This window comes from Bos grunniens, chromosome 1, assembly GCF_055505025.1.
Source record: "Bos grunniens cultivar Pamir isolate PY7600 chromosome 1, Bosgru_T2T1.0, whole genome shotgun sequence".
Classification (NCBI taxonomy): Eukaryota; Metazoa; Chordata; class Mammalia; order Artiodactyla; family Bovidae; genus Bos; species Bos grunniens.
The window spans coordinates 68,256,688-68,280,787 of NC_141165.1; the positions used below are offsets into that span (position 1 = coordinate 68,256,688).

The 24,100-nt window shown below is 39.0% G+C and overlaps 1 long non-coding RNA gene across 1 annotated transcript; it reads left to right on the plus strand.

The window, feature by feature from the left end:
- Nucleotides 1-223: 223 nt before the first annotated feature.
- On the plus strand, nt 224-19,478 carry LOC147379568 (uncharacterized). The gene is made up of 4 exons (XR_015133779.1): nt 224-370; nt 3,224-3,356; nt 3,821-3,902; nt 18,597-19,478. It is a non-coding gene; the product is annotated as an uncharacterized LOC147379568 (long non-coding RNA).
- Nucleotides 19,479-24,100: the final 4,622 nt, after the last annotated feature.

Here is a 24,100-nt window from a genome sequence, read left to right on the forward strand (position 1 = left end):
TAAGAAATTTTTAAAAGCCGTTCAAAATTATCTCACCATTCTCAAGGCTCAAATTCCACATCATGGAAGGCACATTTTAGCATGGCAATTTCAGCAAAGCAGGGCCTTCTGATTTGCTGGCTGCTTCAAATAACAGTTGTCCCTTTGATAGTATTGACACCTATCTCCTTTCACAATCTAGTGCTTCTCCTGCACTCTGTAACATAGCCCATCTGTTTTTTAGGGCCACTGTCATAAGGAAGACTGCAAGAGTGAAGAAAGGTCTGATTGATCACAAGGTCCTATCAAATGTCAAAGCTGGCCCTGGCTGACCTCCCATCTATTCAGAGCTGCTTTGATTTAATCTCCAAACTGGCTTCTTCTCCAGGCTGTGAGTTCTATCAGCAACCCATGTGTCAGCATTGAGATATGACCTGCTTCACGCTCCATTCATCTCATTTGAAGAACGGAAATTAAACTGGAGGGTCGAAGAGGGGAACTGTTCAGAATACACACACACATTAACTGAAGTCTTTTGTGTAGATGCATTATAGGAGTTTGAACAGCCATTAAAAATTATATTAAAATGAAATTGGTCTTTACTCTACTGAAATGGTTTAGGCCTTTTCCTCCCATCACCACCCACTTCATCTATTCTTCTTTCTTCCCTCCCCAATTTGTAATAACCATAGGAACCTGATCTCATTAAGGTTCAAAGTAAAAGGAAAGAATTTTTACAATATTTCAGTTTCTTTTAAAAGGTATTCTTTAGAAAATTCATTTATTGTCTGCAATTTGCACAATAAATATTTTTTTTAAAAAGATACACAAAGCTGGTAACCTGACTAATGGGCATGTAAACTGCTTTGTTTACCATTATTGATTTTTTGTTTTTGTTTTTGTTTCACCTTAAAGGTTTCAAAAATCTAATTAAAACTCAAACTTGGGGAATAGTTCTCTCTCTCAGGACACAGTGCCATAGTATAAATCTATATATCCTTAGTTGCAGTTTTCTTTTTATTTCTAAATTCCCCTTGCTCTTCTCATTGGCCCTTTTATACTATTAATGAAGGCCAGTAACTAAGTAAAAGCTTGATTCTTTATAGATTTGTTTGGTATTCAGTTCAGTTCAGTTGCTCAGTCATGTCCGACTCTTTGCGACCCCATGGACTTCTTGTTTGGTATAGTATACTCAAAAGTAAACTCTATTTCATTTATTAACAGCGTCCCAAAACTGTATTTTAGGCATGTTGGGAAAGTTAATTAAATTTATTTCTGTTTATTTGTTTGTTTATACAATCATGTATTTGTTATTTGAACTCTGTACTAAAATGGCATCCAGTTAGGGAAATCATTTTTTTTTTTGCTAAGAAAATACATTTTACATTATACTAATAGTGAGGAAATGGCAAGCCACTCTAGCATTCTTGCCTGGAGAATCCCATGGACAGAAGAATCTGATGGGCTACAGTCCATAGAGTCACAAAGAGTTGGAAACAGCTGACCATGCACACATGCATGCCATAGTAGTACATGTTCAATATCAAAAAAGCAATCAGCAAAGACAGGTGAGGAGACCAAAAGAGAGAGGGCAAGAGGGAAATAGAGGATAGTAGACAACCAGAATAAATACTATTGACCAGGGTACATAAATACTATTTATTTATTTACTTATAGGGTAAATAAATACTATTGACCAACATTAGTATTTAGGGTTATCTTTCCTTTTCTGTATATGCACACTTTTTATTTCCTTTATGTGAAATAATACTGTTCCTTCTTGGGAGGAGACAATGTTTTCATTTGTTTTGGTCATTCTCTTTTATGTCTATCTAATATGATATCTTTGTAGAAGTGAATATTTTGTTTTGTTAATATTATATTGACAGCCATTTAGGTTTTCTAAAATTTTTGCAACTATAATGTATTGCATAAACGTATTTTTAGGTTTCCATGATTTTCTTCAAAATTCTCTACTTTTGGAAAAAGGATGTGCCCAATTTAATATTCATAGTCAAAAATATTATCTTTTTCCTCTTATGGTTTTTCATTTGAATGCTGATGCTGCTGCTAAGTCGCTTCAGTTGTGTCCGACTCTTAGCAACCCCATGGACTGCAGCCCACCAGGCTCCTCCATCCATGGGATTTTCCAGGCAAGAGTACTGGAGTGGGCTGCCATAGCCACTTGGAAATAACTTTTCTTCCTAAATAATCATATGTGTTTTCTTTAGTATATATTACTTGTTTTATATTTAATATATGTGCTAGAGAGTAAGTATTATGGTGAATGGTAATGCTTGGTTGTTGCTGTTATTGTTTGCTTGCTAAGTCATATCCAACTCTTTTGAAACCCTATGTACTGTAGTCCGCCAGGCTCCTCTGTCCATGGAATTCTCCAGGCAAGAATACTGGAATGGGTTGCTGTTCCCCTCTCTAGGGGATCTTCCCAATACAGGAATCAAACCCATGGCTCCTACAGCATCTGCTGCATTGCAAGCGGATTCTTTGCTGCTGAGCCACCAGGGAGGAATAATGCTCTTTCTCCATAAACCGTTTGACATGACTTATGGAAAGCTTTCAAACTCTCATTATATGAAAGAAAGACTTTGAGCATCTGTGGCATTTAAAGAATGTCATTTAAGCATTCAGTTTTGCACATAGGAAAGCAAGAAAACATGAGATGATTGTATTTCCCTTGTATTGCTTCTCAGTAAAATCCTCCCTGCATATCTTTATGCAAATATCTTATTACTCAAGGCAGAATGTATTGGAAAAAATGAATTTTTTGCAAGTTAATTTATTCTTTCCAATGCAGGGTGGAAAATGGGTTCATTACTCTAATACAACACTTGGCAATAGAACTGCAGTGATGGATATGTTGTATATCTTCACTGTTCAATACAGTAGCCACTGGCTACCTGTGGCTACTGAATGTGTGAAACACAATTAATGCAACTGAGGAACTGAATAGTTAATTTTATGTGATTTAAATTCAAAATTTAAAATCAATTAGCCACATCTGGCCAGTGGCTATCTTGAATAATACAGCTTTAATAATTTTTCCATTATTTGAGCCCCTATAATGGTTTGTGAAACATTGTAGATGTTTACCTAGTTACTCAGGTCCACTTCATTGAAGAATAAATATTAGATAATGAAGAATTTATAACCATGGAATATAATAAGAAGAAAGATAACAAAAAGTACTTTTGCATTGAGAGACATTTTTCACAATTTCTTTCAGGGAAGAGAATTGAAAATTTCAACAAGGCAAAAGTTATGAAAGTGTCTTCATGGAACCTTTGGGTATGATGAATTAGCAAAGATGATTTGAGTTCTAAGATCTGGCTCGGACCCTAACTACCTATCAACCTGGAGTAAGTCATTTTGATGGCCTTAGGTACTTAATATGTAGTCACCTGTGGGATCACTGCTCCTTTCCTCTGGGTCTTGGTGTGCACAAGATTTTGTTTGTGTCCTCCAAGACTGGAGTCTTGTTTTCCCCCAGTACTGTGGAATTTTTACGGTCATATCCCGCTGGCCTTCAAGACAGATTCCCTGGAGATTCCCAGTCCCTTTGTCAATTCCTCTGGTTGGGAAGCCTGACCTGGGGTTCAGAACCTTCATGACAGTGGGAGAACTTCTTTGATATTATTGTTTTCCAGTTTATGGGTCACCTACCCAGTGGGTATCAGATTTGATTTTATCATGATTGCACCCCTCTTATCCTCTCCCTGCGGCTTCTTTGTCTTTGGACATGGGGTATCTTTTTTTGATAGGTTTCAGTGTCCTCCTGTCAATGATTGTTCAACAGCTAGTTGCAGTTTTGGTTCTCTTGCAGGAGGAGATGAGCACATGTCCTTTTACTCCGCCATCTTGAACCAGAAGTCTAGTTGCTTGATATTCATAATAAGGGGATTGGAGTAAGTTATTTTCTTTGTTCTTACTGCAGATAAATTATGTGAATATTTTCTGTCCTATATTCAGAATTAAGTGCTACATTTCCCTTCATATTTCAATGCTGTGTATAAGCACCTGGTGCCAGATGTCTTGTAGGTATTCCATAAGTATTCATTGAATGGATGCACTTAGTTTTCTCCCTGTGTCAGCAGCAACTTTCACTGCCCATGCTTATAGTTTGATATTTTTCATACTCAGGCATGACCAAAGTTTTTAGGCATTGGCTAGTTTTGATGCAGGAGAAATATTTGGTTACAGAGTGGTGGAGGGTCACTGGGCACAGCACTCTGGTCTCAAGTTGCTAAAAAATCTACTTCCAGAGATGGCCAGGGAAGTGTGAGATTCCAGAACTTGGCTGACCTTCCTAAAGGAAACCACTTGGGATGCTCCCAAAGGCCTGAATCAGGTGCACTGAGGTGATGATGGGAGGATAGCAGAAGGGCCAGAGTATAACTGGGACATGCATCACATATGACTTTTCTGAAAAGGAGTTTCCATACCTCAGCAATAATAACTACCTTGATCACTCAAGGCAAGAACAATTAAATTTTTCTTCTTTTATATTCTGACACTTATTATATTTTTTGCTTGTAAGGTATTTAATGTCACCCTCTTTGGCATACAGCTAATTTTTAATGTGTGATGTCTTTTTAATCTAATGAGACTGTTAGCTTCAGCAAAGACATAGACACAACCTTTATTCCTGGCATACAGTCCTCTGTATCTCACAAATCCCAAACCAGTGTAATTTACCCTCCCCCAACCCCTGCCTTCTCCAAGATCAAAAGATGAAAAAATATTGTCTAAACAGGAAAGCATTGTACAGACCTCCATAGTTTTTATTATGGTAATTGATGTGTGGGTGATAATTGCTCATATTCCTGCTATATAATCTCCTTCAGGAACTCAGCAGCTGGGTAATATTTTCTAGACTCACTATAGATGCTTTGAAATCTCAGAGTTTCTAGGACTTCGATCCTACAGGAATATGTAAGGAAATTCATTTTACTTTTCACCGAGAAGAGATAATATTAAAAATTAATGACCATTTCAGTCCTCTGGGATGCAATATAATTCAAGGGAGAGGAGGAGGTCTGTCACTATCTTTTTCAAGGGCAATTCACAACAACACTTGGAGTGATAAATTCCTGAAGCTTGATATTTTTCTCCCTATTGTAGAATATGAGTGTTGACAATGGCTTCTTTTAAAAGTAGCAATATTTCATTTTAAATTAGTCCATCTGTTTGAGAAAAAAAAAAGAACAGTGTATAGTAAGAGCTACATAGCTGTTTCTATCCTTTCTTCTCATGAATTTCACAACTAAAACTTTATCTTAAAGAAATAGCTCAATAGAAACAAAATCTAAGGGAATGAATACTTTGTACTTATCTATAATAGAAAGAACTCAGAAGCAATTTAGATGCCTAATATTAGGGAAATGCCTAAAAAAAATTATCAGATCAGATCAGTCGCTCAGTCGTGTCCGACCCTTTGTGACCCCATGAATCGCAGCATGCCAGGCCTCCCTGTCCATCACCAACTCCCGGAGTTCACTGAGACTCACGTCCATCAGTCAGTGATGCCATCCAGCCATCTCATCCTCTGTCGTCCCCTTCTCCTCCTGCCCCCAATCCCTCCCAGCATCAGAGTCTTTTCCAATGAGTCAACTCTTTGAATCAGGTGGCCAAAGTACTGGAGTTTCAGCTTTAGCATCATTCCTTCCAAAGAAATCCCAGGGCTGATCTCCTTCAGAATGGACTGGTTGGATCTCCTTGCAGTCCAAGGGACTCTCAAGAGTCTTCTCCAACACCACAGTTCAAAAGCATCAATTCTTCAGCGCTCAGCCTTCTTCACAGTCCAACTCTCACATCCATACATGACTACTGGAAAAACCATAGCCTTGACTAGACAACTTTTGTTGGCAAAGTAATGTCTCTGCTTTTGAATATGCTATCTAGGTTGGTCATAACTTTCCTTCCAAGGAGTAAGTGTCTTTTAATTTCATGGCTACAGTCACCATCTGTAGTGATTTTGGAGCCCTGAAAAATAAAATCTGACACTGCTCCCACTGTTTCCCCATCTATTTCCCATGAAGTGGTGGGACCGGATGCCATAATCTTCATTTTCTGAATGTTGAGCTTTAAGCCGTTTCACTCTCCTCTTTCACTTTCATCAAGAGGCTTTTGAGTTCCTCTTCACTTTCTGCCATAAGGGTGGTGTCATCTGCATATCTGAGGTTATTGATATTTCTCCCAGCAATCTTGATTCCAGCTTGTGTTTCTTCCAGTCCAGCATTTCTCATGATGTACTCTGCATATAAGTTAAATAAACAGGGTGACAATATACAGCCTTGACGAACTCCTTTTCCTATTTGGAACCAGTCTATTGTTCCATGTCCAGTTCTAACTGTTGCTTCCTGACCTGCATACAGATTTCTCAAGAGGCAGATCAGGTGTTCTGGTATTCCCATCTCTTTCAGGATTTTGCACAGTTTATTGTGATCCACACAGTCAAAGGCTTTGGCATAGTCAATAAAGCAGAAATAGATGTTTTTCTGGAACTCTCTTGCTTTTTCCATGATCCAGCAGATGTTGGCAATTTCATCTCTGGTTCCTCTGCCTTTTCTGAAACCAGCTTGAACATCAGGAAGTTCACGGTTCACATATTGCTGAAGCCTGGCTTGGAGAATTTTGAGCATTATTTTACTAGCATGTGAGATGAGTGCAATTGTGTGGTAGTTTGAGCATTCTTTGGCATTGCCTTTCTTTGGGATTGGAATGAAAACTGACCTTTTCCAGTCCTGTGGCCACTGCTGAGTTTTCCAAATTTGTTGGCATATTGAGTGCAGTACTTTCACAGCATCATCTTTCAGGATTTGAAATAGCTCAACTGGAATTCCATCACCTCCACTAGCTTTGTTCGTAGTGATGCTTTCTAAGGCCCACTTGACTTCACATTCCAGGATGTCTGGCTCTAGGTCAGTTATCACACCATCGTGATTATCTGGGTCGTGAAGATCTTTTTTGTACAATTCTTCTGTGTATTCTTGCCATCTCTTCTTAGTATCTTCTGCTTCTCTTAGGTCCATACCATTTCTGTCCTTTATCAAGCTCATCTTTGCATGAAATGTTCCTTTGGTATCTCTGATTTTCTTGAAGAGATCCCTAGTCTTTCCCATTCTGTTGTTTTCCTCTATTTCTTTGCATTGATCACTGAAGAAGGCTTTCTTATCTCTTCTTGCTATTCTTTGGAACTCTGCATTCAGATGTTTATATCTTTCCTTTTCTCCTTTGCTTTTCACTTCTCTTCTTTTCACAGCTATTTGTAAGGCCTCCCCAGACAGCCATTTTGCTTTTTTGCATTTCTTTTCTATGGGAATGGTCTTGATCTCCTGTACAATGTCATGAACCTCATTCCATAGCTTATCAGGCACTCTATCTATCAGATCTAGGCCCTTAAATCTATTTCTCACTTCCACTGTATAATCATAAGGGATTTGATTTAGGTCATACCTGAATGGTCTAGTGGTTTTCTTCAATTTAAGTCTGAATTTGGCAAGAAGGAGTTCATGGTCTGAGCCACAGTCAGCTCTTGGTCTTGTTTTTGCTGACTGTATAGAGCTTCTCCATCTTTGACTGCAAAGAATATAATCAATCTGATTTCAGTGTTGACCATCTGGTGATGTCCATGTATAGAGTCTTCTCTTGTGTTGTTGGAAGAGGGTGTTTGTTATGACCTGTGCATTTTCTTGGCAAAACTCTATTAGTCTTTGCCCTGCTTCATTCTGTATTTCAAGGCCAAATTTGCCTGTTACTCCAGGTGTTTCTTGACTTCCTACTTTTGCATTCCAGTCCCCTATAATGAAAAGGACATCTTTTTGGGTGTTAGTTCTAAAAGGTCTTGTAGGTCTTCATAGAACCGTTCAACTTCAGCTTCTTCAGTGTTACTGGTTGGGGCATAGATTTGGATTACTGTGATATTGAATGGTTTGCTTTGGAAATGAACAGAGATCATTCTGTCGTTTTTGAGATTGCATCCAAGTACTGCATTTCGGACTCTTTTGTTGACCATGATGGCCACCCCATTTCTTCTGAGGGATTCCTGCCCACAGTAGTAGATATAATGGTCATCTGAGTTAAATTCACCCATTCCAGTCCATTTCAGTTCGCTGATTCCTAGAATGTCGACATTCACTCTTGCCATCTCTTGTCTGACCACTTCCAATTTGCCTTGATTCATGGACCTGACATTCCAGGTTCCTATGCAATATTGCTCTTTACAGCATCGGACCTTGCTTCTATCACCAGTCAGATCCACAGCTGGGTATTGTTTTTGCTTTGGCTCCATCCCTTCATTCTTTCTGGAGTTATTTCTCCACTGATCTCCAGTAGCATATTGGGCACCTACTGACCTGGGGAGTTTCTCTTTCAGTATCCTCTCATTTTGCCTTTTCATACTGTTCATGGGATTCTCAAGGCAAGAATACTGAAGTGGTTTGCCATTCCCTTCTCCAGTGGACCACATTCTGTCAGACCTCTCCACCATGACCCACCCGTTTTGGGTTGCCCCATAGGCATTGCTTAGTTTCATTGAGTTAGACAAGGCTGTGGTCCTAGTGTGATTAGATTGACTAGATTTCTGTGAGTATAGTTTCAGTGTGTCTGCCCTCTGATGCCCTCTTGCAACACCTACCATCTTACTTGGGTTTCTCTTACCTTGGGCGTGGGATATCTCTTCACGACTGCTCCAGCAAAGCACAGCCAATGCTCCTTACCTTGGATGAGGGGTATCTTCTCACCGCCGCCCTTCCTGACCTTCAACGTGGGATAGCTCCTCTAAGCCCTCCTGTGCCCGCGCAGCCACGGCTCCTTGGATGTGGGGTTGGTCCTCCCGGCCACTGCCCCTGGCCTCGGTCGTGGGGTGCCTAAAAAAAAAACTAGCAATAACACATATTAGAAAGATGTTAACATTTAGCATTTTAGAGCCCAAACCTATACATAGAAAAATATTTTTGCTATAATCATGTGAAAAATGAAAAAGCAGAATGCAGTATTTGTACTCAAGTCCATTAGATGTCTATATATGTATGGACAGTAACGTTTCCCAAATATAAAGAGTGACTCATTCCATAGAAGGTTTCTATTTTCTAAAGAACACAGGCTTGGGATTAGAGGAAGATTTGAATTTCACCTCTTGCCACAAGCTTGTGACACTGGCAAATTATGGAAACTCTGAATATACATTTCCTCATTAGCTAAGTTTTTGTGTTTTGTTTTTTTTTGGTAAAAATTCCATTAGCAAATCCACTTAAAGAATCTAGTAGAAACTCAGTACCATTATTCCCTTTCCCTATACTAAATACTTGAAACTTTCTTGGAATAATAAATTTTACTCAAATTAATTTTTATAGAAATTTCAATATCCTTGTTTTGGACCCCACTGAGAATTTTTAGTAGGCTATTAGAAATTAATGTGGTAACTCTTATACAGTTGGTCAATATTCTTTATTTTTGAATGAATTTCAAAAGAATATTAATATCCTGGATTGGAGATCAGTTTCTATATATAATTGAAAATGTAAAGCTAAGGATAACATATTAATTGTGATCGTTAATATTATGTGTCAGCTTGACTGGTCACAGGGTGCCCAGATGAAATAGTGTTTCTGGGTGTTATCTGTGAGGATGTATCTAGATGAGGTTAGCATTCGAATCAGTGGACTCAGGCAAGTGGGTTGCCTTCCTCAATGTAGGTGGCCATAGTCCAAAACGTTGAAGACCTGAACTGAACAAAAGATGGAGGAAGGAAGAACTCATCTCTCTTAATTCTTTTTACCTGTCTCACTGCTTAAGCTGGGATATCCCTTCTCCTGTTCTCTCCTCTCCTGTCCTCTCATCTCTTCTGACCCTCAGACTAGAATTTACACCATAGGCTATCCTGATTTTCAGGCATTTAGAATTAGACTGAATGACACCGTAGCTTTCTTGGGTCTCTAGTTTGCATTGGGTATTCCTAATCAATCACTTATAAGAAGCAAGGAGCTAGGTGTCACTTTATATGATACTTTTTGAACGTTTTTGGAAATTTAACCAATATAATGACATTGGCTTCTAATATAGTTGACAAAGTGACAAAAGAAAAAGATGAGCTCAGGGATTCAAATAAATAACCTAAGAACTTCTATGTATATCCTGAAGGACCCTTATCTCCTATAGTACAGAGCTGAATTTTGCTGAAAATCAAATGTAGAGCCTCATCCTGCAACTACTGAATTATAATGTAAGTTGAACTCCCAGATTCACAGGGTGTCTCCTGATGAAGTGAGGGCATTTATTGGGAAATAATTGGGTTATTAGTTGGGATGGGGACATGCATGAAGATGCTAATGAAGCTGGGGACACTGGACCACTAAATTCTGGTGAATCTCTACCAGAGTCTGCTCAGGACCCACTTCCATCACCCTCTTTACTTTTAGACTTTAACTAGGCTCGAGTCTTGGTAGGTCCTTAAATATGAGGTATAATATGTGACCAGTAAAAAGATGCATTATACTCCAAAAGAACTACTCAAGTTTTCCAATTTATACAGACAGAGATATAGGGAACATGTATGGGAATGGATGCAAGGATGTGGGATAATTGTAGAAAGAATGTAAAGTTGAATCAGGCTAAATATATTGATATGGGCTCACTAGGTAAAGATCCTACTTTCGATGTCATAGCTTGGGGAGTTTGTTGTTATTTAGTTGCTAAGATATGTCCAACTCCTTTGTAACCCCCATAGACTGTAGCCTGACAGGCTCTTCTGTCCATGGGATTTCCCAGGCAAGAATACTGGAGTGAGCTGCCATTTCCTTTTCCAGGGGATACTCCTGAATCGGGGATTGAACTTGTGTCTCCTGCATTGGCAGGCAAATTCTATACCACTGAGCCACCAGGGAAGCCCCCTGGGGGTTAGAAGGGCTCTGAAAGTTTCTTGGGTTGGTTGACTGAAATATGGACCAAAAGATGACCCACTATGAGTGAATTGAAAATGCCTGGGTTTAATGAATGTAGAGGAGGGTATTCAAAGGCTTAAGGAGATTGGAATGTTAGAATGAATTTGTCATTTAAGACCTATTAGTCTATTATGGAAGGGTCCAGAAGACACAACTTTAACCAGTACTGTGAGAAATAAATTTGTGGGGTGAGTCCCAGAATCCTTAAAAAGCTTTGTGATCACACTTCTCTGTAGGCCAGACCTCACAGGGAGAACTGCAACTGCTGAACTGGGAAACCTAAATGCAACAGGAATAACTGGGTCTCAGTGTGGCAGGGACCAAGTGGTGGCACCAACTGCCAAAGGCAGGTGGGCATCATTGCCATAGTGGACAATGGAGTCAAAGCAGCAGTGAGAAGAGTCTGACTCACTCAGTCCTATAGTGTTGGTAAAATAATCATAGTGTTCCTAGGTATGAAATATTGATAGGGAACCTACAAATTCTTACTTGATCTGTAGAATCAGAAAAGTTCTGGTCAAGAGATCAAGTGTAACCTGAATTATAAAACCAAAGAGTTATAGACTCTCAATCAGTTGACAGACTTGAGTTAGTTTACAGATCCAGAGTCCTTTGAATGAAGGGGAAGGTGGATTCCTTTGAGGTAAGACCCTTGGTACACTACCAAAGTTATGCAGCTAATCTTTTCCCCAGTCTTTCCTATGACTTTTCTTTTTTTAACCAGGGTAACTCTATGTTAGGGAAAAAAAAAATAATTGGACCTTTTGGGGGCTATTGGACACTGACTTTAAACAGACACTAATTCCAGGAACTTCAAGCCATCACTGTGCCCCACCAGTTTGCAAAGGAGTTTATAGAGATCAGATGAGCAATGGAGTTTTAGCTCAAGTCCATCTTACAGCAGGTCCCGTGGGTCCCAGAACCCATCTTGTGGTTATTTCCCCAGTTGCAGAATGCATAATTTTAATAGACATACTGAATAGCTGACAAGATCTCCACATTGGTCCCCTGACTGATGGAATAAGGGCTATTATTGTGGGAAAGGCCAAGTGAAAGTCTTTAGAACTTCCCCTATCTAGCAAAATAGTAAATCAAAAGCAACACTGCATTCCTGGAGAGATTGCAGAGATCAGTGCCACCATCAAGGACTTGAAGGATTCAGAGATGGTGATTCCCACCACATGTCCATTCAGCTCTCCCATTTGACCTGTGCAGAAGGCAGATGGAGTTTGGAGAATGACAGTGGGTTATCAGAAGTTTAACTATGTGTGACTCCAAATTGTGCCTGCTGGACCAGATATGGTTCTTTAGCTTGAGCAAATTAACACATTCCCTGGTACCTGATATGCTGTTACTGAGCTGGCAAATGCCTTTTTCTCCAACTTAGTGTGCTTCTACCTGGCAAGGCAAGCCATACACCTTCACTCACTGCTCTACTTCAGGGGTGTATCAGCTCTTCAGACCAGTGTCATAATTTAGTTTGTAGGAATCTTTATTTCTTTCCCTTCCCCAAGATACCACACTAGTCAATCACACTGATGACATTATGCTGTTGGATCTAGAGAGCAAGAAGTAGCAACCAATCTAAACTCATTGGTATTTGTATGTCAACTTGAGTTTATATGTAAACTCAAGATATTTGTATGTCAGAAGGTAGGAAATAAATCTCACTACAATTCATGGATCTTCTGTCTACCTCAGTGAAATTTATAAGGTTCCATTGAAGGGAGGGGGGCATGTAGAGGTATCTTTTCTAAGGTAAAGGATAAGCTGTTATGTCTGACCCTTCCTACAACCCACAAAGAGTCACAGTACCTATTAGGCTTCTTTGAATTTTGGAGACAACATATTTCTTATTTGGCTGTGGTACTCAAGCCCATTTACCAAGTGACCCCAAAACCTAGTCATTTTACATAGAATCTAGAACAAGAAAAGAGTCTGCAACAGGTCCAAGTTGCTTCACCACTTATGGCATATGATCCAGAAAATCCAATGGTGCTTGAATTATCAGTGTTAGACAGGGATGGGGTTTGTCTTTCAAGATATGAAGATAAAGGTGTATTATTATATTTATATACACTTATCCCACAATTAGAAATCTAGTTAAGTGAAATTTGGTAAGTTAGGAAGAACAAGGGTGTGCTAAGGGTAAGTGAAGTCGCTCAGTCATGTCCGACTCTTTGCAACCCTATGGGCTGTAGCCTACCAAGCTTCTCAGTCCATGGGATTTTCCAGGCAAGAGTACTGGAATGGGTTGCCATTTCCTTCTCTAGGGGATCTTCCCAACCCAGGGTTCGAACCCAGGTCTCCCACAATGTAGGCAGACGCTTTACCCTCTGAGCCACCAGCGAAGCCCAAGGGTGTGCTAATCCAGAATTAATACAAAAAGAGAATACTAGTATGGCTAACTTGGATTATGTGAATCACTGACAAGGAACACTGACTGATAATTTTCTAGAATTCCTACAAGTAACAGTGAAAAGCAATAGCAAATAAGATACATGCTACAGAGTACTAAAAAAACAAAACAAAACTAAACTAAACTAGAGCAGTATTTAAGCAAGAGATACTCAAATGAAATATTGAAAAGAATTTAGCCTAATTAATAATTATGCTGTAGATGGACAAAAGCTAAAATGTTACCCTAAAAATAATTTACAGTCTCAGTACTTCTTGTGTTTTAGAATTCTTCTTGAATTTTCATAATGTATGGTGCTTATTCTCCAAATGGGTTTGTGAGGCCAATACAAGATTTTAAAATGTGTCCAAATTAAAATTTTGGATCTTCATGTAATTTCCAATCACTGATTAGATCAGTCACAGCATCATATTTTCCTCTAGATGATAGATATGAAGCCCTTTTAGAGATCAAGTCATGATGGAGAGGTCTCACATACCTAAAGGTAAATTATAACACAGGTCTTTAGGATTCTGGAGCAAGGTCCTGCCATTTTCTGCAGATAATGACTCTTCTTTTGAGAAGCAGCTCTTGGCCTGCTGCTGGATGTTAGCAGAGACTAAATACTTAACCATGGACTACCAAATTACTACAGAACCTAAGCTATCCTTCATGTACTGGGTGTTATTTGACCCACCAAGCCACAAAGTTGGGCATGCATGGCAACATCTGTCATCAAATGGAAGTAGTATATATGTGATTGGGCCCAAGCAGGCCCTGAAGGCATAAGAAAATAGTTACATAAAGAAGCAGCCCAAATGACCATGGTCCCCATTCCTGTTACATGGCCTTCTCTTGTCTGACCTGCACGTGTGGCTTCATGGGGAGTTCTCTAAGATCAGCTGACAGAGGAAAAGAAGACGTAGGCCTGATTTACAGATGATTCTGCACAATATGCAGGTATCACCTGCAAATGAACAGCTGTAGTACAGTAGTTCCTCACTGAAACATCCCTAAAGGACAATGGTTGAAGGGAAATCCTTCAGTGGTAGTTGCTTCTAGAACTTAGAGAGTGCACTGTGTTGTTCACTTTGCTTGGAAAGAGAAGTAGTTTGACTTGTGGTTATATACTGCTTCATGGCCTGTAGCCAGTGATTTGGCTGGATAGTCAGGGACTTAGAAGGACAATTATTAGAATATTAGTGACAAAAAAATGCGGTAAAGGTATGTGGATAGATCTCTCTGAATGGGCAACAAACGTGAAAATGTTTGTGTTCCAAGTGAATGCTCATCAAAGGGTAGTATCAGCAGAGAACTTTATCAGGTGGATAGGATGACTTGTTTTGTTAATTCCAGTCTGTCTTTCCCCAGCCACTCTTGTCTTCATCCAATGGGCTTGGGAACAAAGTGGGCATGGTGGCAGTGGTGGAGGTTATGTGTGGACTCAGCAACATGGACTTGCACTCACTAAGGCAGAGATGGCCACTGGCAAGGCTAGTGCCCAAGTCCCCAGTAGCAGAGAAACCAATACTGACATGGCACTGTTCCCAGGGTGATCAGCTGGCTGCCTAGTGGGAGGTTGACTACATCGGATAGATTTCATTATGGAAGGGGCATTATTTTGTTCTTACTAGAATATAAAGTTATTCTGGTTGCAGATCTGTCTTCCCTGCACACAATGTTTCTCTGCCAAAACTACCATTCACAGACTTCTAAAATGTCTTCTATTTTGAAGACATTAGCCTACCAGGCTCCTCTGTCCATGGGATTTTCCAGGCAATAGTACTGGAGTGGATTGCCATTTCCTTTTTCAATTTTGAAGAACAGAATAGAATAGAATTCCACACAGCACTGGTTCTGATCAAGAAACTCACTTCACAGTGAAGTGTAGCAATGGGCCCACGCTCATGGGTTCACTGGTCTTACTGTGTTCCTCACCACATGAAGCAGCTGGCCTAAAAGAGCAGCAGAATGGTCTTTTGAAGACTAAGTTCCAGTATCAGCTAGGTTGTAATACTTTGCAGGGCTGGGGCAAGATTTTCTAGAAGACTGTTTTTGTTCTGAATCAATGTTCAATATATGGGGCTATTTCTCTGAGGGCCAGGATTCGGGTATATTGGAATTAACAGTTGGAAATGGGAGTGGCACCACTCAGTATTACTCCTACTGACCCACCAACAAACTCCTATTCAAACAGCTTTACGCTCTGCTGGCTTAGAGGTCTTAGTTCCAGAGGGAGAAATCCTCCCACCAGGAGACACAATAATGATTCACTTGAACTGGAATTTAGAATATCACTTGACCACCTTAGGCTCTTTGCACCTCTGAATCAAATCTGAATCTGAACTTGCAGGCAAATAACATGCCTTGGTTTAACGTAAAGGAAGGTATTCAAAGAAAGGAGGCAAAGACAAGTAAATTCAAAGGCAAAGAAGGGAGTTAACATGTGGCCCTGGTGATTGATCCCAACTACTAAGGGGAAATAGGCTATTACTCTACCATGAAGGTTACAAGGTGTGTGAATGAAATACAGAGGATGCCTTAGGTCATCTCTTAGTATTACCATTCTTTGTAATTAAGGTCAGTGGAAACTGCAACACCTCAGTCCAGGCAGGACTACAATGGCCCAGACCCTTAGGAAGGAAAGTTTGAGTTACATCGCCAAATAAATGACCATGACCTACTGAGATACTTGATGAAGGTAAAGGGAATTCAGTGTGAGTAGTGGAAGAAGGTACCTATAAATACCAGCTATGACTACATGAACAGATACAGAAATGACTAGAATTGTCTTTAGTAATTCCTTCTTATTTTGCTACGAATACATTTGTGCATATGGTATGTGTGTAGAAATACTTATTTTTTTTCTTTCATTCCCTTATCATGTAACATAAGATGCACTGGCTTTATGTCATAGCATTTAAGTATTGCTAATTTTACATTATAACATTTAGGTTATGAGATATCAAGGAGAACAGTAAATGTCACTCAACAAATTTATCTCCTCTTCTGGGCAAGGAATTGTTGGACTTTTAGTTTTATGAAGGATGGTTCTATCAAGTTAGGCATACATTTGACCTTCTTATTGTCTTTATTTGGAGATTAAGTATGTTTTTAAAAGATATGTATGGGTACCAGGTTGACCAGGGGTGAAATTGTGATGACTAATTTTATTTGTCAACTTGATTGGCTGTGGAGTGCCCAGATTAAACATTATTTCCAGATATGTCTGAAAAAATGTGGATGAACGTAATTTAATCTATTGGTTCTTTTTCCCTGGAGAAGCCTAACATATAACTGATCTTGACTATGAACTATTGCAATTTGCATTTGTTTTTCCCATATTGTTGACCTTAAGTTCTGGAACACTTATTACGTACTTTTTGTTAACCTTCTTGGAGTGCCTCCCCATGGATTTCAGGATGAAATGACTCCTAAACAAAAGGCAATCTCAGGACACTTAGAAACTCACTACATAGTAAAGATGACTGCTTTAAAGAAATTTCTCTTATAAATGAATAATGAAGGTGATGCTGGACAAAATGACTTATGCCATTTAGCAGTAGGGGCCAGAGAGGACAAGAGAAGACCAAACAAGAGAATTAAAATTTTTTTTGTCAAGTCAGTCTATGCCTTGTACCCATGCCTAATTACAAAAGGAAATTAGAAACAAGTACATGTATATTACTGCATGTATTAATGTAGAATTTAATTGGTTTAGAGTAAATTAATGGCTGCTTGCAATATTTCTGGCAATTTTTTATAAGCTGTGTAATTTTAAATTGGTTTCTTGAAAATGCTGGATAAAACATTTTAATTCACACATTGCTTTAAGGAATTGATTTGGGGATAATAAAATATAATGAAATGTGTTACCTCAGATGGATGTAAGTTCTATTTGCTCTGCCTTTTTTTTTTAACTTTAATGCAAATAATGAGTATGCTGCTAGGATATTTAGAAGAGCTGTAACTGTTTGAAAGTTATCTCTCTCTCTCTCTTTCCATTGGACAAACTATAGCTAGTTTAAAATTCTATTTTCTTAAAGCAGTCAAGAACAAGGAAAATCCTCTAGGGCTTTTCTGTTTATCCAAGAAAATTTATATGTGAAATTGAAAGGCAAGGAGGTATAAAAATCTGGCAACTCAGCAAGGAAATTATTATATAAGTCTAGAAATCAGGACATTTGCATTTGGGCCACTAAGGAGAAATTCCATGAATTGTCAGCTGGTTTGTGATAGCAACAGGTTTATATATGACCAACTGTGAAACTGAGATGATGAGTGTTGCTTTTATCTAGTGTGAAAATTAACTGTGAGTATATCTTGGAAACAATGATAGTTATTCGTCTAAGATGTTCAAGAAAAATAAAGTAGAGGTGCTTATTGCATGCTAAGTCACTTCAGTCATGTCCAACTCTGTGCGACCCCATAGACGGCAGCCTACCAGGCTCCCCCGTCCCTGGGGTTCTCCAGGCAAGAATACTGGAGTGGGTTGCCATTTCCTTCTCCAATGCATGAAAGTGAAAAGCGAAAGTGAAGTCGCTCAGTCGTGTCTGACTCTTAGCGACCCCATGGACTGCAGCCTACCAAGCTCCTCCATCCATGGGATTTTCCAGGCAAGAGTACTGGAGTGGGGAGGTACTTATTAGTAGAGCAATAAATTTTCTCAAACCCTTTTTTTTCCCTTTCCATCATAATCCTATATTTTATGTATTCCTTTCTGAGGTATTTAATTTTCTCATGCCGATTCTTTTCTGATACCTTCAGCTGGGAAGCCTGTTCTAAGAAAAGCTTTTCCCAATTCTACCTTCCTTCTGCTTGGTCTCACTGAAGTTTGCACTTCTGTTATGAAATTAATCACATTACATATCACATATTTTCACATATTAATTTAACTCTGCCATTAGATATGAACTCACAAACTAAGATCATTTTTAATTGGTAATTCATTTTGTCAAGTGGATATATATTTCATTTTGGGGACTTGGAGTATTAGTAAGTAAGAAGACAAGGTTCTCTTTTATTATTTTGATTTTAATCAGCGGAGTCATTGTGGCACATTTAAAGTCACATCATAAAAGCATCTTCCTCTTCTGCTACTTCTAAAGCTATCTATGGACTCCTGATTTTTTGTTTCTAATCTTACCTTCCAGTAGTTTCATTTCTGCTTATTAGCTGGAAACTTGGAGACCCTTAGAGAGTGAGAGTGGAATGTGTCTTCCTTTAATTTTTTATTTGTATTTATTTCTCTTTTTTTGCAGAGAGTTTTCTCCAGTGCTTTTAGGCTTCTTCACTGCCACCTTTTTACAGAGACAGGACAGGTAATATTTATTTTATTTCATTAAAAATGAAGTTCAGAGACTCTAAGTTGCTTGCATTCATGGACTAAAAAACCCAGAATTTTGATTCCTACTCTTTATTCCCCAAATTCAGTATTTTTTCATTCTATGAAAACCTTGCACAGCATATCATCATCTTAGAATATTTTCTCAGTAAACTTAGAGGTACACAGTATTAGATACTATGGAATGAACTGGTTCAGTAACTCTGTGTTATGCTGATCCTATTGCACTTAACTGGACATGGAACAACAGACTGGTTCCAAATAGGAAAAGGAGTACATCAAGGCTGTATATTGTCACCCTGCTTATTTAACTTATATGCAGAGTACATCATGAGAAATGCTGGACTGGATGAAGCACAAGCTGCAATCAAGATTTCTGGGAGAAATATCAATAACTTCAGATATGCAGATGACACCACCCTTATGGCAGAAAGTGAAGAACTAAAGAGCCTCCTGATGAAAGTGAAAGAGGACAGTGAAAAAGTTGGCTTAAAGCTCAACATTCAGAGAACTAAGATCATGGCATCCGGTTCCATCACTTAATGGCAAATAGATGGGAAAACAGGGGACGCAGTGGCTGACTTTATTTTTTGGGGCTCCAAAATCACTGCAGATGGTGATTGCAACCATGAAAATAAAAGACACTTACCCCACAGCCAACATTATCCTCAATGGTGAAAATTTGAAAGCATTTCCTCTAAAGTCAGGAACAAGACAAGGGTGCCCACTTTCACCATTACTATTCAACATAGTTTTGGAAGTTTTGGCCACAGCAATCAGAGAAGAAAAAGAAATAAAAGGAATTCAAATTGGAAAAGAAGAAGTAAAACTCTCACTGTTAGCCGATGACATGATCCTCTACATAGAAAACCCTAAAGACTCCACCAGAAAATTACTAGAACTAATCAATGAATATAGTAAAGTTGCAGGATATAAAATCAACACACAGAAATCCCTTGCATTCCTATACACTAATAAGGAGAAAATAGAAAGAGAAATTAAGGAAACAATTCCATTCACCATTGCAACAAAAAGAATAAAATACTTAGGAATATATCTACCTAAAGAAACTAAAGACCTATATATAGAAAACTATAAAACACTGGTGAAAGAAATCAAAGAAGACACTAATAGATGGAGAAATATACCATGTTCATGGATTGGAAGAATCAATATAGTGAAAATGAGTATACTACCCAAAGCAATTTATAGATTCAATGCAATCCCTATCAAGCTACCAACAGTATTCTTCACAGAGCTAGAACAAATAATTTCACAATTTGTATGGAAACACAAAAAAACCTCAAATAGCCAAAGCGACCAACCTAGATAGCATATTCAAAAGCAGAGGCATTACTTTACCAACAAAGGTTCATCTAGTCAAGGCTCTGGTTTTTCCTGTGGTCATGTATGGATGTGAGAGTTGGACTGTGAAGAAGGTTGAGCACCGAAGAATTGATGGTTTTGAACTGTGGTGTTGGAGAAGACTCTTGAGAGTCCCGTGGACTGCAAGTACAGTCCATCCTAAAGGAGATCAGTCCTGGGTGTTCATTGGAAGGACTGATTTTGAAGCTGAAACTCCAATACTTTGGCCACCTGATGTGAAGAACTGATTCATTTGAAAAGACCCTGATGCTGGGAAAGATTGAGGGTGTGAGGAGAAGGGGATGAGTGCCAAAGAATTGATGCTTTTGAACTGTAGTGTTGGAGAAGACTCTGGAGAGTCCCTTGGACTGCAAGGAGATCCAACCAGTCCATTCTAAAGGAGGTCAGCCCTGGGATTTCTTTGGAAGGAATGATGCTAAAGCTGAAGCTCCAGTACTTTGGCCACCTCATGCGAAGAGTTGACTCATTGGAAAAGACTCTGATGCTGGGAGGGATTGGGGGCAGGAGGAGAAGGGGACGACAAAGGATGAGATGGCTGGATGGCATCACTGACTCGATGGATGTGAGTCTGAGTGAACTCCGGGAGTTGGTGATGGACAGGGAGGCCTGGCGTGCTGTGATTCATGGGGTCGCAAAGAGTTGGACACGACTGAGCAACTGATCTGATCTGATCTGATCTTGAGAAAGAAGAATGCAACTGGAGGAATCAACCTGCCTGACTTCAGGCTCTACTACAAAGCCACAGTCATCAAGACAGTATGGTACTGGCACAAAGACAGAAATATAGATCAATGGAACAAAATAGAAAGCCCAGAGATAAATCCACACACCTATGGACACCTTATCTTTGACAAAGGAGGCAAGAATATACAATGGATTAAAGACAATCTCTTTAACAAGTGGTGCTTGGAAAACTGGTCAACCACTTGTAAAAGAATGAAACTAGAGCACTTTCTAACACCATACACAAAAATAAACTCAAAATGGATTAAAGATCTAAACGTAAGACCAGAAACTATAAAACTCATAGAGGAGAACATAGGCAAAACACTCTCGGACATACATCACAGCAGGATCCTCTATGACCCACCTCCCAGAATATTGGGAATAAAAGCAAAAATAAACAAATGGGACCTAATTAAACTTAAAAGCTTCTGCACAACAAAGGAAGCTATAAACTATAAGACAGCCTTCAGAATGGGACAAAATAATAGCAAATGAAGCAACAGACAAACAACTAATCTCAAAAATATACAAGCAACCCCTACAGGTCAATTCCAGAAAAATAAATGACCCAATCAAAAAATAGGCCAAAGAACTAAATAGTCATTTCTCCAAAGAAGACATACAGATGGCTAACAAACACATGAAAAGATGCTCAACATCACTCATTATCAGAGAAATGCAAATCAAAACCACTATGAGGTACCATTTCACGCCAGTCAGAATGGCTGCGATCCAAAAGTCTACAAGCAGTAAATGCTGGAGAGGGTGTGGAGAAAAGGGAACCCTCTTACACTGTTGGCGGGAATGCAAACTAGTACAGCCACTATGGAGAACAGTGTGGAGAGTCCTTAAAAAACTGGAAATAGAACTGCCATACGACACAGCAATCCCACTGTTGGGCATACACACTGAGGAAACCAGAATTGAAAGACACGTGTACCCCAATGTTCATCGCAGCACTGTTTATAATAGCCAGGACATGGAAGCAACCTAGATGTCCATCAACAGATGAATGGATAAGAAAGCAGTGGTACATATACACAATGGAGTATTACTCAGCCATTCAAAAGACTACATTTGAATCGGTTCTAATGAGGTGGACGAAACTGGAGCCTATTATACAGAGTGAAGTAAGCCAGAAAGAAAAACACCAATACAGTATACTAATGCATATATATGGAATTTAGAAAGATGGTAACAATAACCCTGTATATGAGACAGCGAAAGAGACACTGATGTATAAAACAGTCTTTTGGACTCTGTGGGAGAGGGAGAGGGTGGGATGATTTGGGAGAATGGCATTGAAATATGTATAATATCGTATATGAAATGAGTCGCCAGTCCAGGTTCGCACGATACTGGATGTCGGGGCTGGTGCACTGGGACGACCCAGAGGGATGGTATGGGAAGGGAGGAGGTAGGAGGGTTCAGGATGGGGAACACATGTATACCTGTGGCATATTCATTTTGATATATGGCAAAACCAATACAATATTGTAAAGTTAAATAAAATAAAATTTAAAAAAAAATAAATAAAAATAAATAAATAAAGACACTTACTCCTTGGAAGGAAAGTTATGACCAACCTAGATAGCATATTGAAAAGCAGAGACATTTCTTTGTCAACAAAGGTCCGTCTAGTCAAGGCTATGGTTTTTCCTGTGGTCATGTATGGATGTGAGAGTTGGACTGTGAAGAAGGTTGAGCGCAGAAGAATTGATGGTTTTGAACTGCGGTGTTGGAGAAGACTCTCGAGAGTCCCTTGGACTGCAAGTACAGTCCATCCTAAAGGAGATCAGTCCTGGGTGTTCATTGGAAGGACTGATGTTGAAGCTGAAACTCCAATACTTTGGCCACCTGATGTGAAGAACTGATTCATTTGAAAAGACCCTGATGCTGGGAAAGATTGAGGGTGTGAGGAGAAGGGGATGACAGGATGAGATGGTTGGATGGCATCACCGACTCAATGGCTATGAATTTTGGTAAACTCTGGGAGTTGGTGATGGACAGGGAGGCCTGGCATGCTGCAGTTGATGGGGTTGCAAAGAGTTGGACACGACTGAGCAACTGAACTTAACTGAACTGATTGCACTTAAAATCCAAGAGATGTTCATATTCATCAACAGACTAAGGTCTGTTTATCTAAAGTTTGAATAGTTTTTAAATTTAATTGATTTGTCAGTGCAACTGATCTTCTTAGTTATTCTTGGCACATCAATGTAGTGATTAAAATAATAGCAATCTGTAGGAGTGCAGATTAGGTATATGTCCATTTTAAACTTTGCTGTAATTCACAGAGCCATTTATGTATGTTTAGTACCAGATCAATTTATATGACCAGATTTAAACTGGATAATCTGTGACATTTGCCTTCAGAGACACATGTCATCAATGACTAGCTTGAATTTTCAAGACCCAGTCTTAGAAGGCTGTTAATACTCCTATACTTTCACTAGTCATATAATTTAGGTATTATCATGTTCAAAGATAAATTTAACTCAATCTTAGAAAATGAAGATCATTAAGAGGTTAATACACTTGATACAACCAAGCATCTTTCACTTGTATGTAGAAAAACCTCACAGAATCTAGAAGAGACATATAAACCAAAAGATATCAGTCACAGCAAAGACAGGACCTAAACCCAATATGGGAGTCTCTTCTTTCTATTTTACTGAAATCAAGATCTTCTAGAAAGTGAACATAACACTTCTTTCTCTGCTCCAGTCAGAAGTTGGAGGTTGATTTTCAGATGTGGATGCTAACCTTGTCTACCTTAACTGAACTTGCATATTTAAGGCTTTCCAACCTGACCATTCCATGGTAAGAAAAGTTCTACCTATATCTGGATTCCTGGCTTGTGTCTGATTATTTCTTTTTCCTTTCCAGTAACAAGAATACTAACAATTTGATATCAGTCATATCCAATCTGCTTCACCTTGGAGTACAGTCTCTGATCATTTCAGAGTCCTCTTCCTTCTCTGGGCATTTGAACTTGGTCCCTTTTGGTCAATACTATTGCATTCTCCTTCTGTGTTATTTAGAAATCTTTTGATTACAATAATGAAAAACTGATTTAGACTGGCATGGAGTATAACCAAGTGTATCCAAGCCTGAAGAATAATTAACACAGGGATGTAAATTGCCACAGACACTTTTTCTCTTGTCTTTGCTTCTCTGTTCACATCTACATCTTTATTTTTTCTTATTGCAGACTGGACTTCTTTGTGTTCCAGTTGCTGTGACAGGAAGTGGTTTTTGTATTAATTTCCTAAGAATTCATCACTTCCTTTCAGGTCAACAGCTAAA